Here is an 11,815-nt window from a genome sequence, read left to right on the forward strand (position 1 = left end):
CTATCGCCTACTTTCCCTTCCCATCACCCTAATTTTGATATTCGTCGCTCTCCCTTCCCCATCCCCTCAATTGTCTATCATTTCTAATAAACTGGTCGGATCAACATTTGAATGCTCTTCTTCTTAATCTCACGCCGGGCATAACATATCAAAAGAACCTATGCCTCACTCCTAAATTGGAGCGAGACAGCCCCCCCCCAGTGAATGTGGTGAATGGTCGTAAGGCTGCGATGGGGACCAGAGGATGCTGGTGTGGCCCGATCACAGATTGGTTAAAAATAAGAGAAGAGGTGGAAGAAAAAGGCTTTTCGGTGGCCGTAGAGGCGTTCTGTGAAGTGATGAATAATAACCTTAATAATATAATAACTTTAATAATATTGCTTCTGGATAAGCAGAAGTCCGCAACCTTAACCAACGAGGGGCTTGCAGATGCTATCACTAATGTGATGGCTGCAGCTTCTGTACCACTGCGAGCCATAGAGCCTTCCAAAGGCCCTTGTTATCAGTGTGGCCAGTATGGTCAAATTAAGGCTCAGTGTAAAGCTACAAGTGGGGGAGAGAGAGAAAAAATTGCATGTCAGCAGAGAGAGAAAAAATTGCTTGTCAGCTGTGTGGTAAGGGAGGACATACCGCTTGGCCATGCAGAAACCACAGAGTCCAGCCACAGGGAAACGGGGGGGATGGGGGGGGGGCACAGGCCCGACGCCCCTCCCACATTCCACAGAAAGGGCCATCAACAACACCTATACTCAACCCACTGGTTATGCCAGCTTCACCCTTGAAGTTCATAACACACATACCATGGTGTTAACACTAGACGGTCAAGATCGCCCCTTAGTCAGGGCTTTCATGTCCTACCTTGACTTGCCGCCTGACTTCTCAGGTTGTTACTCCGTTCTGATTACAGCGCTTATTGATTCGGGAGCGGATGGGATGTTACATAAGGACTGGCCTGAAGCTTGGCCAGTGGGCCCCTCTCAGGTGATTAGAGGGGTGGGAGTGACCACCTCTAAAAGGTCCCTGGCTGAGGTGGAAACTGTCATAGTTAACAGAGACGGCTCGCTGGAAAAACTGGCTTTGCTTGTTCCGCTTATTACCAAAATACCAGGGAGTCAACTAGGACAGGATTTCATAAACAGCGTGGGTGCACATATTACAAATTTATAATATAGACCACTGTCTACCAATTGTCTACCACACATGCAATCCCATTGCGGTGGAAACAGGACGCATGCCCCGTTTGGGTAGATCAGTGGCCACTTCCTCATGATAAACTTGATGCACTCCAACAGTTAGTCTCACAAGAGCTTCCATTTGGACATATAGTTCCCTCCCTCAGTCAATGGCACACTCTGATCTTTGTCATCAAGAAACGCTCTGGTGCCTTTCGCTTGCTGTGCCCAATTAGTACCTTTCAGAGCAGTACAGCAATGAGGGCCAGTGTTATCAGCTATATCCAAAGAATGGCCACTGGTGGTCATAGATCTTAAAGACTGCTTTTTCTCCATTCCCCTCGCAGAAGAAGATTGGGAGACGTTTGCCTTCATGGTATCGACACTCAATTATTAAAGTCCCGCTAAGAGATTTCAGTGGTGTGTCCTCCCGCAAGGAATGACGTATCCACCATGATCTGTTAGTTAGCAGTAGGCGGAGTGTTAGAATCAATCAGGTGAGATTTCCCTCAATATATGATCCTGCATTACATGGATAACCTTTTGCTTGCAGCCCCTACCGAGTTAGGGTTACAGACACTTGAAACACAGGTAATCACCACGCTTACTGCTGCTGGGTTCACTGTTTCGGAGCACAAAGTACAGAGAGGCCCAGGAGTTGAATACCTGGGGTATAAGTTTGGTCCTGAATGGTGCAACCTGATGGCCTTGATATTCAGCCACATATAGAGTAACTATGGGACATACAGAAATTGTTGGGAGCCCTCCAGTGGGTTCAGGGCGCCTTGGGAATATCTCCACAATTAATGAAGCCCTTTTATGATCAGCTGAGAGGGTCTAACCCAAGGGAGTCCCGAGAACTGACCCCCTAGATGGCTGCAGCTTGGCAAGAGATCTTACAGAGCTGTATGGAAAAGTTGCTTAAGCGGTGGGATCCTGCCCAGGCCCTTGAAATAGCTGTTTGTAGGTGCGAGGCAGGTGCCGCTGCTATGCTGGACCATTCCCTCGATGCTAAACCACAACTGCTTTGGTGGCTGTTTTCGCTACAGCCTACACGTGCCTACACATCTTGGACTGAGATACTAGCAGTGCTGCTCAGGAGATCCTGACTGCTTTCATTACAGGTCCTGGGGAAAGAGCCTGATACTTGCCGAGTGTGTTTTGTGATGTACAGCCGCTCCCTGAGAGCCTCCTCACAGGGTTACAGGACTTCGGAGGGACGATCACGTCCTCGGACACCCTGCCTATCTTTGATGTAGCTAAACCTCTGGATGTTTCTCTGTGGTTTCGAGTTCAAACCTCTCCGCTTGAGGGGCCTACACTGTTCACAGATGCCTCTTCAAGAACAGGCCAGGGGGCAGTGGTTTGGCAAGCATCTAATAATAACTGGCAGACCGCTATTTTCGTAGACCCAGTGGTTAGTGTGCAGATGCTTGAAGTAATGGCCGTAGCAGTTTCAGTTCACTTTTGGCTGGAGATACCCTGTAATATTGTCACTGATTCCACATTTGCTGCCAATCAGCTGACCAGGATGGGCCGAGAGGGCTTCCCAAGTACAAAAGCTGCTGGTGTTTTGGAAGAAGGCCTGGCTACCTGCATAGCCCCTATTGCAATCTTCCATGTGCATAGCCACTCTGAGGTGCCAGGTTTCTTCACCACAGGCAATGAGGTAGCAGATAGAGCTGCTAGTACACACATTTTTACAGTTCAGGATGCCTGTGATCTTCACTCCACCCTTCAAATAGGTGCCCATACGCTATCTAGGACTTGCTCCATTCCGCTGTCTGTTGCACACGATGTTGCCCAAACATGCCCTCTTTGCAATTCAGCGCTGGTGATAGGGGTGGGAGTGAACCCTCGTAGTCCTGCCCCATTGCAGGTCTGGCAGAAGGATTTCACTTGAGAAGACTGCACGGGGCCCCGCAAATTGTTGGCGTTAACAGTGGACACGTCTTCAACTGTCATTGTAGCCAGTCAGCATGATAAAGCAAACTCATCGGCAGCACAGAGTCACTGGACTGTTGCTATTGCTGTAGTTGGCCAACTTTGTCAGATCAAGAACGATAATGGGTCCTGTTTCATGTCTCGCTCAACAAAGAAATGGTTAGCAACATGGGAGATCCATCATATCACGAGTATCCCTGGTATCCCATGGGCTTCCCTGCTGCAACGTTGTTTGACAAACTGTTTTGATAGTATAAGACAGTGTAATTGTTACTGGCACGTGGAAATGTACTTGAGGCTATGTGGAAGTGTATCTGAGGGTACAAATAGTGGAAGAGTTTACAGAGGAAAAAAGGGTTAAAGAGAAAGTGAGTTTATCTGCACTGACATGAGAGCAAGCCCCCACACCGTTCCTCTGTGAGCAGAGCAGAGCAGAGCAGAGACACAGTCCCCATGTATCAGATAGTGTTATTCTGCTTACCAAATGAATGAGCTCACAACAGAAGAGGCAGATCTTCCTCTCTGCACCATCTGTGGCATACTCTGGAGTTCAAGGCATTGCAAAGCTATGGCACATCTACGTTCTTGCACTGATGACACCTTAGTATGTTCTGGGCTCTCATTTCAATGGCATCTAAAGAAGTCTAGGGTCATGCCAGCTGACAGGAAGCTGGAAAATGTTGTCTCATTGTAAGGAAGAGCAAGAAAGATGACAGGGGCAATTATGGACCTCTCAGTCTCACTCCAGTTCTTGGTAAAATTATGGAGAAAGTGATGGTGGGAGTGACTGAAAAACACCTGACGAACAATTGGGTCATTGGTCACAGCCAACACAACTTCCTGAGGGGAAGGTCCTGTTTAACTGTAGGTCTTTTCATGACAAGGTTACCAAATTGGTTGACCAAGGGTAGATAGTTGAGGTTACCAGTAGAGCTTTTGAGACTATTTCTCACAGTACCCTTCTGCACAGAATATACTGCATACGGCACCAGGTCCATAAAATATAACAAGAACAAGTGCCTGATTGTGCACCTGGGTAGGGGCAACACTGGACATGCACACTGACTAGGTATGGGACACTGGAGAGCGGTATGACTGAAAAGGACTGGGGGTCCTGCACAACATCTAACTGAACGTGAGTCAGCAGTGTGCCTAGGCAGCAAGGAAGGCAAACGGTCCCCTGGAGTGCATCAAGCAAGTTATTGCAATCTGGGTGAGGTAAAGGATCATCCCTGTCTGCTCTGCACTGCTACAGCCTCACCTGGATCACTGGGTGCACTTCTGGGCACCACAGAGGACATTAAACTATGGGAGAGTGTGCACAGGAGGGCACTGGAACTCAGAGATCTGAAGTTCAGAGTTTCACTGTAACTGACTGCTTGTTCAGACTGAGCCCTTCTCACACCCCATATCCTGCGCTGAGACACAGTGAAGAGTGAGCAAAGCCTCAAAATGGTGGTAAGGTAACACTTTGCTATAGAAAGGGAAAGGGGAACTTAACAGAAACCAAGACAAAGGGTAACTGTAGATAGTTTACATTTAAAAGGGCAGGGAAAGGGGGAATTACAGACACTTAGTCAAAAGAAAACCAGAGAAGAGGGCAATAAAGATAAGAAGAAACTGTCCAGAGACCTCTGACAAGAAGAAGGATTAGATACCCCCGGGCAAGACGATGCTTACCTGGGAGAATGGTACCAGCAGATAACACCAAGAAGAAAACAGAAGAAGAATTTCACCCCAAAACAACGGCAAGGGTCGCGGGGAATGGGGTCAGGGGGAATGAGGGAATGGGGTTGCGGGGAACGGAGCCATAGGGAATGTAATGAATATGTAATCAAACTGAGGAGGAGACTATTGATTATGTATTAGCTTAACCTATATCTGTAACACACTTTTCTCCTTACGGTGTGCAAGTTTGGTGGAGCTATCCCCCTTGCACCCGGCGCTGCGCAACGCTGGAATAAACATACCTGCTTTATAACCCATCTCTGGATTATAGAGTTTGATTCCGCAAGTCCATTTGGCACCCCAGATGGGACTACCTCTGTTTGGCTGTGGGACCAGCTGAGAAGGGGGACGCCTTTCGCGCACCCCGAGATTTCTCGGAAGGACTCCCCTCCCTCATCTGATCACTGCGGGAGCAGACAAGAACCATCTGTCGGCGGAAAGGTATGTGAAACTGGGAAACGGGGGTCCCGTAAGTCGTGAGGAAACATCCTACGCAGGGCACAGAGGAATCGGCGTGCTCCCCCCCTAGGGACGTGAGCTCACGGGTTAGGTTAGGTTGCCGGCTGGGTTAGGAGGACTCCCTAGGGAGTGCCTACAAAGGGGCCAGTAAGTCGTATGCATGGTAAAAGGGCTATTGCTCTCATTCAAGTGATTGCTAATTGGGCAGAGCTTGTCTGCTCTCTGGTACAGGGTGATTTGGGTAATCCTGGGATAATTGGTATGGTACAGCGCTGTTTATATAGGTGACCTAAGTCAACAACTAGCACCGGTGTTCTTAACATCTTTGGTTAAGCTTAACAAATGATATATTGTAATTCTGTTTTTTTTAAATTCTGTAATTCTGAATTGTCGTGTGAGTGTGGTGTGAGTGAGATGCTGCGTAGCTGCGGGGCGAGTGCGGAGTCCCGACCCGCGGTTCCGTCCTCCCGCGAGGGAAACGGCCGGGGACGGACGAAGCGAAAGCTGTCACCAATACTTGTTTGTCTTTGTTTTAATACGTGTTTATTTTGTATTATTAGTTACCGGTTGTTGTAAAGTACGTGGTCATAAGTCATAACAATACTGTTGTGTCAGAAGTGGTTTTACTTATAAAAGAATACGGTTGTTTATATTAAGTTACGATGGGGAAATCACAGAGCAAAGAGGTCCCTGAGCGCACACCCCTGGGTTGTATACTGGCACACTGGCGAGATATTGCTGGGAAATCAAGAGGAACCCTGAGTCGGAAAAACTTGATTAAATATTGTAATCAGTGGTGGTTGGTGTATAAGCTGGAGGAAGGGGAGAAATGGCCTCTAAATGGAACAGTAAAATATAATACAATCTTGCAGCTTATGTTGTTTCTGAGGAGAGAAAATAAGTGGGAGGAGGTAGCATATGCAGATATGTTCTTCACCCTCCGCAACCACCCGGAATGGCAGAAAGAGTGTGGAATGGGACCGCCACAAGATCCTTTTGTACTAACTATAGAAAAAGTACGGCGGGAGGCAAAAGAAAGTAAAATAAAACGCTGCTGCTCGTCCTCTAGTATCGGACAGCAGTGCACAAAGACAGGCAAGGTTAGGGAGCCTGAAGAATTGTTGGAATATCTCCAGGTTCAGCGGACAATGAGGGTGAGAAATGAGGAAATCCCACTAGATCCAGAAATGCCTTCCCTTGAGGATTCTAATCCTCCTTCACCCCCTTCACCCTTGGCCCTCCCTTCACCCCCTGAGCCTCCTGCCTCCCCAGTAGCCTCATGTACCCGAAGCCAGCAGCCGTTAACAATAGCTCCGTTGAGGGAAGTGGTACGTCCAGAGGGGGGTACAATGTTAGTTAAAGTTCCGTTCTCTTCATTTGACTTAGAGTCTTGGAAGGAGGTTTGTAAAAACTACCGAGATGACCCATCAAAGGTAGCAAGACAAATGCAGTTTTTAGTTAGACAATTTGAACCAGACTGGAATGATATTCAGTTGCTGTTAGATCAACTGACTGAAACAGAAAAACAACTGGTTCTAAGAACAGCACAAACCCTGCTTGAGGATAGTTTGCGAGGAACAGATGAAGATATTAAAGACTATTTCCCATTACAAAACCCTCGCTGGGACCCAAATACAGATCATAGCAGGGAGCTTTTGGAGAGATACCGAGAATGGGTAATAAAGGGAGTAGAAAGAGCTATCCCCAGAACAGTGAACTGGTCTAAATTATTTGAAGTGAAACAGGGTCCCCAGGAAACTCCCTCGGAATTCCTTGAAAGGCTGAGGAATGTAATGAGAAAACATACCTCCCTGGATCCAAATTCAGAGGAAGGTATTCATCAGTTGGTGTCACTATTCACAGGGCAGTCTGCAGGGGATATAAGAAAGAAGCTACAAAAATTACCAGCACCGGCCAATAGAAATTTGGAAAGTTTGCTAGAAGTAGCTTGGAGAGTGTTTAGCAATCGGGAGGAGGAAGATAGGAAAAAGGACAGACAGATACTGATTGCAGCTTTGCAAGGGACAGGGAGGGGTGAAATGTGCAGAACAAGAAAGCCCCTGGAAAAGGACCAATGTGCCATCTGCCGGAAAAAAGGACACTGGAAAAATGAATGCCCACTGAGAAAACAGAAAAGGGGGGCATGGACTAAGTTCCAAGCCCCCGTAAAGGAGGATTGACTGGAACCGGGCAAGTCTACCCTGGCGGATTCACTGGTTAAGATAAAGCTAGGGAAGAAACAGAAGAGTGTAGAATTTTTAATAGATACTGGTGCGGCTTGTTCAGTACTAAATGAAGAATTAACTCCATTAAGTAAAGAATTTATGACTGTAAAAGGGGCCACTGGTCAACCCGAAAAGGCTTACTTCCTTAAACTTCTGAAATATAAATTGGGGAAGCAGGTAGGGATACATCGATTTTTATACCTACCTGACTCACCACATCACCTCTTAGGACGGGATCTCTTAGAATTATTAGGGGCAGAAATAAAATTTGAGGCAGGAAAGATGCGGTTTAAAGTAAGGGATGATTCTTTAATTGAGGTACTGAGCCTAGCATTGATCACAACAAACTCAACTCCCGAAAACACAGGGATGCCAGAAGAAATCAGTAATCAGGTCTATCCAGGGGTATGGGCAACGGAAATCCCAGGGCGTGCAAAAAACGCCCCTCCTGTGGTAATTAATATAAAGCAAGGAGCTCAACCCCCACGAATTAAACAATACCCCCTAAGGATAGAAGATAGAGAGGGAGCACAACCATTAATTGATAAATTCATGAGACATGGGTTATTAGTGGAATGTGAATCTAAATACAATACCCCGATACTCCCAATTAGGAAACCAGACAGGAACTACCGTATAGTACAGGATCTGAGAGCAATCAATAAAATAGTAGAAGATTTATATCCCCTGGTAGCAAACCCATATACACTGCTTACAAAACTATCTAGTGAATTGGCTTGGTTTACCGTACTGGATCTAAAGGATGCATTCTTCTGCTTACCCCTAAGTCCAGAGAGTCAGCTATTATTTGCATTTGAGTGGGAGAACCCTAAATCCGGCAGAAAAACACAACTGACATGGACAGTGCTTCCCCAAGGGTTCAAGAATAGCCCAACTATTTTTGGGAATCAGCTAGCCAAGGATTTGGAACAATGGGAACGCCCCTCTGAGAAAGGAGTTCTGTTACAGTATGTAGATGATCTATTAATAGCTACTGAAACGGAAGAAGAGTGCATAACATGGACTATCAGTCTACTGAATTTTCTGGGGCTTAATGGGTATCGAGTCTCCCCACAGAAGGCCCAGGTGGCGAAACGACAAGTAGTCTATTTGGGCTACGAAATCACAGCAGGACTAAGGATGCTGGGAACAGCGAGGAAGGAAGCCATTTGTCAGACCCCCGAGCCCCGGACTGCAAAGGAGCTGCGCACATTCCTGGGAATGACAGGCTGGAGTCGACTCTGGATCCATAACTATGGACTTCTGGTAAAACCACTCTTTGCACTTTTAAAAACTAACCCCAATACTCTCACTTGGGATGGGGAAAGCAGAAGAGCCTTTAAACAGTTAAAGCGTGAGCTCATGCAGGCTCCTGCCTTAGAGTTGCCAGACACAACAAAACCATTCTGGCTATTCTCATATGAAAAACAAGGAATAGCCTTGGGAGTCCTGGCTCAGAACTTGGGACCTTATTGAAGAGCAGCAGTAGCATACTTTTCTAAACAACTGGATGAAGTAAGCAGGGGGTGGCCGAGCTGCTTGAGAGCAATAGCTGCACTGGTATTAAATGTTCAGGAAGCACGTAAATTTACTTTAGGGCAGAAAATCACAGTCTTGACATCTCACACTGTTTCAACTGTGTTAGAAGTGAAGGGTGGGCACTGGCTCTCACCGCAGAGACTCCTTAAGTATCAAGCTACCCTGATGGAACAAGATGATGTGGAAATAATAGTAACTAATATTGTTAACCCAGCATCCTTCCTTAGTGGAACCTCGGGAGAACCAGTACTGCATGATTGCCTGGAAACCATTGATGCGGTGTGTTCCAGCCGACCAGACCTGAAAGAAGAACCACTAGAAGATGCTGAGGACTCTTGGTATACTGACGGTAGCAGCTTTGTGCTGCAGGGGGTACGCAAAGCAGGCTATGCTGTGACAACTACAAACAAGGTAATAGAATCAAAAGCCTTGACCCCAAATACCTCTGCACAAAAGGCAGAAATCATAGCTCTAACTCGAGCATTAGAGCTGGCAGAGGGAAAGAGAATCAACATATGGACAGATTCAAAGTATGCTTTTAGTGTTGTACATGCCCATGGAGCAATATGGAAGGAGAGAGGACTATTATCAACACAAGGAAAGGGCATTAAGCATGCCGAGGAAATTTTAAAGCTCCTGGAAGCAGTTCATCGACCAAGAAAGGTGGCTATTATGCATTGCAGAGCACACCAGAAAGGAAAGATGCCGGAAGAAGTAGGAAATGCTTTTGCAGATCGAGAGGCAAAACGAGCAGCAAGGGAAGACCCGGTGGAAATGCATTCTTTAATTCCAGACGGTAAAATCCAAATTGATAGTGAACCCAGATACTCAAAGGAAGATAAAATTCTCATAGAAGATCTAGGAGGGCAAGTGGGAGAGGGAGGATGGGCCACTACCCCACAAGGTAAAATCATTATTCCCACGGCTATACTGTGGGCAGTGATAATGGCTGAACACAGAAAAACTCATTGGGGAGTGGAGGCACTGCATAAATATTTAGCCCAAAGAATAATTGCCCGGAACTTGTATTCCACAATTAGGCAGGTGACACAACAATGCGAGATATGTTTACAGAATAACCCCAAGTCAGGTCATAAAGTCACCCTAGGGCAGATAGGGAAAGGGAATTACCCGGGACAACAGTGGCAAATTGATTTCTCAGAACTCCCAAGAAAAGGGGGGTTCAGATATTTATTGGTATTAACAGACACCTTTTCGGGATGGCCAGAGGCGTACCCCTGTAGGACTAACAGGGCTCGAGAGGTAACAAAGGCTCTGTTACATGAGATTATTCCGAGGTTTGGGGTCCCTGCAGCAATTTCATCAGATCGTGGCCCACACTTTAATGCTAAAGTGGTCCAACAAGTAAGTTCACTATTGGGAATTGATTGGCAGCTACATACACCATACAGGCCGCAGTCCAGCGGTCAGGTGGAAAAAATGAATCACCTAATCAAATTACAGATAGTGAAATTGGGCCAAGAGGCTGGGATACCCTGGCCTCAGGCATTACCACTGGCACTCTTACGAGTTCGTACCAAACCCCGAACCAAGGAAGGACTGAGCCCATTCGAAATCCTTTATGGGAGGCCTTACCCTGTACAGAAGGGAATCTCTATGCAAACTGGGGAAGAAGTATTGAATGAATACATGGTAAATCTGACAAAGCAACTAAAGAAAATTGAAAAAACAGTACTTGGGGCCAGGGCACGGGGCCTAGATAGCCCAGTGCATAATATACTACCAGGCGACTATGTTTATGTTAAATCCCTCTCAGATTCACCTCTGGAACCAAAGTGGAGTGGGCCCTACCAAGTGCTCCTGACCACCCACACGGCAGCAAAGGTGAAAGGACTGACGCCTTGGATACACCACACCCGCCTGAAGAAAGCTCCCAGACAACAGTGGACGGTGAAAGAGGAAGGACCACTGAAGATCAAAATCCAAAAACATGTATAACAGCTTGGTAATTTTTAGCATGACCGTGACAACAGTCGTAGCCTGGCATGGGAACAGCTACCTGAAAATGACTGAGAAAATTGGCCAGGCTTTCAATAAATCTTGCTGGATATGCACGGCCCTCCCTAGAGGAGAGGGAAGAGTGCCTATGTATGGGGTGGCAACACTAAACTGGACAATTCCAAGCTGGGTGGAATATGGGAAATGTAAGTTTGGTCTAGAAGACAAACAAGACAAACCACAGAAAGGTCCTAGGTTTGAGTTGCTAATCTTAGATTCTACTAGGTCAATCTTTGTAGATAGAAAATTTGATAAGGGTGTGGGGGTGGGATGGCGAAACTTAACGGGCATAGGGTGTAGTTGGGAATATGGGAATTCAGGAATAGTAACAGGGATTGTTAGAATTGGGAAATGGGCACAAGGCACGGGATGCGACCCTAGAACAGATGAGGCATCATACTGGGTCTCAGATAAGAATATTCTCGGAATTGCAAGGATGGCTACATCATTTGCTTACCAAGAAAAGATGCCCAAGCCATGTAAATTACCAAATGGGTATTGGTGGCTGTGTGGGGATGGGCATGCACGAAAAGCATTACCTATAAATTGGACAGGGACATGTACTGTAGGATATTTGGTACCTCAAACTACAGTACACGAAGACACCCCACGAGGACTTTTAAGAACTCCCTGGATTCGAACTAGGCACACATACAACCCCTTAGTGCACAGCACAGGCTTTCATAGCTTCTTAAGAATTCTCATTCCATCTCTAGGGGTGACACAACT

At 46.6% G+C, this 11,815-nt stretch overlaps 1 pseudogene; it reads left to right on the forward strand.

Moving 5' to 3' along the window:
- Positions 1-230: 230 nt before the first annotated feature.
- LOC146754488 (uncharacterized) lies at positions 231-11,154 on the forward strand (annotated as a pseudogene).
- The last annotated feature ends 661 nt before the right edge of the window (positions 11,155-11,815 follow it).

This window comes from Coturnix japonica, chromosome W, assembly GCF_054131305.1.
Source record: "Coturnix japonica strain WE chromosome W, WE-NBRP24, whole genome shotgun sequence".
Lineage (NCBI taxonomy): Eukaryota > Metazoa > Chordata > Aves > Galliformes > Phasianidae > Coturnix > Coturnix japonica.